The sequence below is a fragment of the Lipotes vexillifer genome, unplaced genomic scaffold, assembly GCF_000442215.2.
Source record: "Lipotes vexillifer unplaced genomic scaffold, Lipotes_vexillifer_v1.1 scaffold510, whole genome shotgun sequence".
Taxonomy (NCBI): domain Eukaryota; kingdom Metazoa; phylum Chordata; class Mammalia; order Artiodactyla; family Lipotidae; genus Lipotes; species Lipotes vexillifer.
In genome coordinates this window covers 918952-926204 of record NW_006797594.1, presented here as the reverse complement: position 1 = coordinate 926204, position 7253 = coordinate 918952, and positions in this window count along the sequence as shown.

The following is a 7253-nucleotide window of genomic DNA, read 5'->3' as shown; positions in this document are numbered from 1 at the left end:
CTACACGACTGGTGTGGGTATAAAGTGGTACAAACACTGGGAAACTATGTGGCAGTTCTTACTAAAGCTACACATAGATGTACCTGGTCACCAGTAATTCTACTGCTGGGTACAGGTATGTACTCAAAAGAAATAAGTGCATATGTCTACTAAAATCCATGCATATGAATGTTCATGTCAGTTATAAATAATAGCCTAAAATTCAAAGCAACCTAAAAGTCTACAGAGAATTAAATGAATAATATAGATTGTAGTATAGTCATACAGTGGAATAGCAATGGGAAAAGGACAACTATGTATCTCATAGACATAAAACTGAGCTACAGAACCCTGACACAAATAGTAGACCGCTTGGTTCCATAACGTTCTAAAACACGGAAAACTGAACTCTGGTGACTGGTAAGAAAAGCATTAGTTTCCTTTGAGAGGGCAGTATTGCCTGGAGGAAGCAAGTTCTTCTAGAGTGCTGGGAATACTCTCTACATTGATTTGAGTGCTGGGTGACACTCATATTCATAAACCTTCACTGTACAATTAAGATGTGTCCATGTGTAACTTATGCTTCCATGTAAAAAAAAGAAATGTTCCAAGATGAGATAAAAATAAATTATTTGTTAAAAGCTTATAACAATCCTAAAAAAGAGAAAATACATAATTTGAAACACTAAGTTTGAGTCTAACTTTCCTATAAGCCATATTTATAACTCAGTTTCTCCAAAAATATAGGGTTAAAAGGAAGAATTAGTCAATAATTAACGCTGAGAAATGGTATCACCTTTTGGAGAAAAACAACGTCATACTAGATCATTTTCTCACAGTGTATTAGAAGATAAATTCAATATGGAATTAGAAGTTAAATATAGCAAAGATACCCAAAAAGATTATTTTGTTATTACTCAGTTGCATAAGTCTATGTGTGAAACTCTACTTAAAACCATGAAGGAAAATATCGAAGTATTTTCTTTCATGTTTTAAAATTTCTTGTCATCAAAAACTCAAAAGCAGATTTTGAAAAGCAAACAGTGAGATAGGAAATATATTTTCACAGTCTCTGACAGGAAATGGTGACATTATCTGTAGCACATAAAGAATGCTCATAAGCTATTTATGTATTATTTCTAGAGAGGATATAGACAATGTAAAAAACGTAAAAAATAAGTAAAATATATAGTCTAGCCATATGAAAACTGTTCAACTTCATAAGTCAAATGGATACAACTAAAACTACAAATAAAAAATACATTTTTTCTAGCAAATTGATAAAAAGTAAAAATGTAATACGTAGAGAAGTAAGTAGTACAATAAAATACACACTATTATGCATGCTTATTACATGTAAATTGGCTCAAACTTTGAGCCATATCTAGCAACAGAACATTTAAATGCCTGTGACTTCTGACTCAGTAATTCCAAGTATTAGAATTCATTAAAAAAAATAATAAAGCAGTATCAGAAAGGTACAGTGTAGTTGTGTACAAGAAATAAACATCATTCGCTTCTGGAGAAACTCAACAAATACTTATTGAGAACCTACCACATTCTTGGCAACGTAATACTAAAGGTACTGCAATGAACAAGATATGAAGTCTGTGTAATAATGGTCAATATAAACTTTAAACAAATAATTATTAGTGCAATTGTTACTCTAAACAGGGAAGATTAGTGTGCTGTGAAAGTATGTAAGAGATGTGAGCTATCTGGGAGATTAAAAAAACCTCTGAGAAAATGTTGTTTAAAATGAAACATGATGATTGATAGATAGCACTACCCTTGGACTCAGGCATGAAGGGTCCCTGTCTGGGCTTTGTTATTAAATGGCTCTACATATATTCTGTCAAGAACACATGGCCTCCTCTGTCACTCAGAGTCTGGCACAGAGAAATCTGCAACCTTAAACATACACTTTCATGACCAACATCATTCAAGTCCCAGGGACATATTTACTGTTCTATGTCTTTGAAGCGAACAACATCTGCCTCCAAATGCTTTGAATGTTTGTGGATTACACCATTGTCGATATCAGAAATGAGCACTTTCATAGTGTGAGGAGGAACTGATTGACAGAAGTGCTTGAATATGAGAAAAGACAAATTAAATTACTTAAAAATTCCCTTAGTTGAAATTCCCTATCAGGTTACTTGAATGTAATCAAATCACACATAACAAAGTAGCTTTAACTACTCTTGCCAAGCATCTGTTTTTATTCTTCTTTTGAGGTTCTAATTCATGGTCCTGAGGTACTCAGGAAAAAAGTACAGTATTTGAAAGATTTGCACTTGGCAACTAAGAAATATTTTGAAATAAAACCATGCAAAAAAAAAGGCAAAAAACAAACCATTCATATTACTCTTAAGTTTGTATATATGTAATCCTGTATTTCACATGCATGAAACATAATACCAATGCATTATATTGACTAGATGCAAATGGAAAGCCAGAATTGTAAAATAGTTTTACTCTATTAAAAAATTTTAATAAGATTCTACTAAATACTCAAAAAATTAGATACAAAGTTATTCATATTTTTAAAATAACTTTATTTGTTCACATATTATTTTCATATGAATCAATTTGTATATGAATTAAATATTAAGATATTATTAATTCATATATTAATTTAAATTTTATCTTACCATTAAATTTTAGTAGATAGTTTAGAATATTTTATAAGAAAAGTAATTTTTTCAAAACGTAAAATAACTGTATTCATGGTTTAGATTTGCATTAATTTCTGTTTGTGAAAATATATTTAAATTTCTGTACTTTAAATATAATTATTTTACTTTTTAATCTTTTTTAAAAGTGAGTTAGAGTACAGATCAAAGTAGAAATAAATAATAAGAAAGGGGAGTTCAGAGAAAAAGAAAATAGAAAGCTATAAAGAAAAAAAAATTTTAATTCCATAGAGAGAATCCACTTAAATTTTTAAATCTGTAAACAAGTGAGCAGTACTCTATCAAGCAAGACCCACAAAATTAACAGAGAGAATACCATGATCCTGCAACTTGAGATCATATGATATCCCTGCAACTTCATATTATATACTACATAAAGATCTAAGATCTATCCACTTCAAAAAATAAAAAGTTTACACCCAAAAACACGTGTTTCCTAAAATTGATAAAAAAGGCTAACAGAAACCTAATCAAGAGTTTTCAACAAAAGTAATCACTGATATTAAATATTTTGTAATATACTTAAAGAGTTATCATTGTGTTCCAACATTTAGATGAGCATATGTTTTATGTGACACCACCTGCATATTTCAGAAGAGAATGAAATTTTCTAGATTTAGAAGAAATGACTGAAATCTGATGGTAGAGTGACTGAATATGGAAATAAATTTTTAAAATAATGAAATGAAAACTAAGATAGTAACATCAAAATGAGATTACTAGTAGAATAAAAAAAAAGAATGAGAGAAAAGAAAACATCCACAGTGTTTAAGAAAAAAATTAATAAAAAAGTCATGCTGAATGACTAATATTTATTAGTAGAATTGTTGGAATATTAGGGGGGAAACTACAAAACCGAAAATTTTATCAGTTTTAGACATTTTATAAAAAGTAACGTTTTGATTTAAGTGAAAAACTAACAAGCAATTGATCTTTCAATTGTAGACAGTGACTGAAAATAATGAGTGCAAGCAGAGGAGATCAAGATGGTGGAATAGGAGGACATGGAACTCATCCCCACCCCAACACATCAAAAATACATCTACATATGGAACAATTCTCACTGAAAACTAAATAGAGACGAGCAGAAGGCCAAGGGGAGGATATGGCTGTAAGGGACAAAGGTGGCTAAGACCCAAAGCAGTATCTGAGCAGGGCAGGGACAGCCATTACATTTGCTTAAACAGGCAATGTATCAAAAGCAGTCCAAGTCTCTGAATGCAGCCAGACCACTATAGCCTGTGACCCAAACCATGCTGAGTGCCCACACCAGCCCCGCCTGCTCTACAGTGCAGCTCCACACTAGGGTGAGGGCTGCAGTAGCTGAGGGGAGAGCTCAGCTCTGAGAAACAAAGGTGGCTCAGACCCAGAGCAGCATCTCAGCAGGGTGAGGGCAGCCATTACTAGCACTTACACAGGCAGCATATTATAAGTGGTCTGGGTTGTTGACTGTGGCTGAAACTGCCACAGCCCACTCCCAGACCCATGCCTAGGATCCACAGTAGCCCCTCTTGCTCCAGTACTTGCTCTCCTCAGACAGCAAGTGTGCTGGTGCTGGGAAAGGGGAGAGCACACACTTAAAGGGAAAAAACCACTTGGACCCAACCCTCAGGGCTCCTGCTCCAGCAACTTGGGACCTGCCCCACCCCTGATAGGGCAGGAATGGCCACTGAATAGAGGAGAAGCCCTGGCTCATACCTAAGTCTGGTCTAAGACCCTCCATCTGCAGCCCCACCTCCTACCAAGTTGCACCCTGGGGAAAGACTTGACTTGTGTTCAACTCAGACCCAGCTCTCCCACCAAAGGCACTGGGCACATGCAGTCTGTATATAGGGATGCTCCCATACAACACCACCTCTTCAAGATCAGAATAGGTAACTGTTTCACCTCATTTCATAGAGACAGAGAAAGTTAAGCAAAATAAGAAGACAGAGGAATTTGTTTCAATTGAAAGAGCAAGAGAAAATCTCTGAAAAAACAACTAATGAAACAGAAATAAATAATTTACCAGATAAAGAGTTTAAGCATTCGTAGTAAGAATGTTACTGAATTAGGGAAAAGAATAAATGAATACACTGAGAATTTTAACAAGGAACTAGAAAATATGAAAAAGAACCAGTCAGAACTGAAGAATAAAGTAACTGAAATGAAAAATACACTAGAAGTAATTAACATCAGACTAGGTGATACAGAATATGTACATGATCTGGAAGGTAGAGTAGTGGATATCACTCAATCGGAACAGCAAAAAGAAAAACATATTTTAAAAAATGAAAACAGTTTAAAGGGTCTCTGAGACCCAACATTTCCATGATAGGGGTCCCAGAAAGAGAAAAGGGTCAAAAATGTAACTGATAATGATGGCTGAAAAACTCCAAAACCTGAAGGAAGAAACAGATATCCAGGTACAGGAAGCATAGAGGGTCCCAAACAAGATGAATTCACACAGACGCACGCCAACACATATCATAATTGAAATGGCAAAAGTTAAAGGTAAAGAGAGAATTCTAAAGGCAGCAAGAGAAAAACGAAGAGTCATGTACAAGGGAATCCCTGTAAGGCTAACAGCTGATTTCTCTGAAGAAAATTTGCAGGCCAGAAGGCAATGTCATGATATATTCAAAGTGCTAATAGGGAAAACCCTGCAACCTAAGACACTCTACACAGCAAGAATACCATTTAGAATTGAAGGAGAGTGAAAGAACTTCTCAGACAAGCAAAAATGAAAAGAGTTCATCAAAACTAAACCTACCCTAAAATAAATGTAAGACACTCTTCTCTAAGTGGAAAAGAAAAGGCTGTACCAAGAAGTAAGTATCTATAGGAAAGGAAAAATTCTACTGGTAAAGGCAAATGTACAGTAAAGACTGAGGATCAACTAGTTAAATAAGTTAATACAAAGATTAAAAGATAAAATAAATTTTAAATTAACTATAACTACAATAATCAGTAGAGGGATAACCATGAAGGTATAAAATATGACATCAAAAACACGAAATGGGGCTTCCCTGGTGGCGCAGCGGTTGGGAGTCTGTCTGCTGATGCAGGGGACACAGGTTCGTGCCCCGGTCCGGGAAGATCCCACATGCCGTGGAGATGCTGGGCCCGTGAGCCATGGCCGCTAAGCCTGCGCATCCGGAGCCTGTGCTCTGCAGCGGGAGAGGCCACAAGGGTGAGAGGCCTGCGTACAGCAAAAAAAGAAAAAAAAAAAAAAAAAAAAAAAAAAAAAAAACACGAAATGTAGAGGAGGGGACTAAAAAAGTTAGCTATTTAAGAATGTGTTTGAACTTAAATGACCACCTGTTTAAAAAAAGTATATATCATTATAGGTCAACATATATGAATCCCATGGTAACCACATATCAAAAACCGACAATAGATACACAAAAACTAGAGAGAAAGGAACACAAACATACCACTAGAGAAAATCAGCAAACCACAGGGAAGAAACTAAAAGGAGAAGAAAAGAACAGAGAAGAACTACAAAAACAACCAGAAAATAAGTAACAAAATGGTAATAAGTACATATCTATCAATAATGACTTTAAATGTCAATGGACTAAATGCTCCAATCAAAAGACATAGGATAGCTGATTGGATAAGAAAAGAAGACCCATCTACATGCTGCTTACAAGAGGTTCACTTCAGAATGAAAAGCACACAGACTGAAAGTGATGGACTGGAAAATGATATTTCATGCAAATGGAAACAACAAGAAAGCAGAGGTAGTAATACTCATATCAGACAGAATAGACTTTAAAAAAAAGTCTATAACAAAAAAGAAGGGCATTATATAATGATAAAGGATCAATATAAAAAGAGGATATAAACCTCATTAACATATATACAAATATAGGTGCAACTAAATATATAAAGCAAATATTAACAGACATAAATGGAGAAATTGACAATATTGCAACAATAGTACAGGACTTTAACACCCCACTTACTTCTATGGACTGATCTTCCAGAAAGAAAGTCTATAAGTAAACTGTGGTTTTTAAGTGACACATTAGATCAGTTGTACTTAGTAGATATCTACAGGACATTACATTCAGAAACAGCAGAATAAACATTCTTTTCAAGTGCACATGGAACATTCTCCAGGGTAGATCATATGCCAGGCTCAACAAATTTAAGTAGATAGAAGTTATATCAAGCATTTTTTCTGACCACAATTGTATGAAACTAGAAATCAGTTACAGGAAAAAAATGGGAAAAGGAAAACACTTGGAGACTAAACAGCATGGGTCAATGAAGAAGTAAGAAAGAAAATCAGAAAATATTTCAAGACAAATGAAAATGAAAACTCAACCTTCCAAAATCTATGGGATGCAGCAAAAGCAGTTCCAAGAAGAAAGGTTATAGTAATACAGGCCTACCTTAAGAAACAAGAAAAATCTCAAATAAACAATCTAAATTAACATCTAAGGAATTAGAGAATGAATAACAAACAAAGCCAAAAGTCAGCAGAAGGAAGGAAATAATAAAGATCAGAGAGGAAATAAATGAAATATAGCCCCCAAAACAATAGAAAAGATCAATTTAACTGAGAGGATTTTTTTAAACATAAAGAAA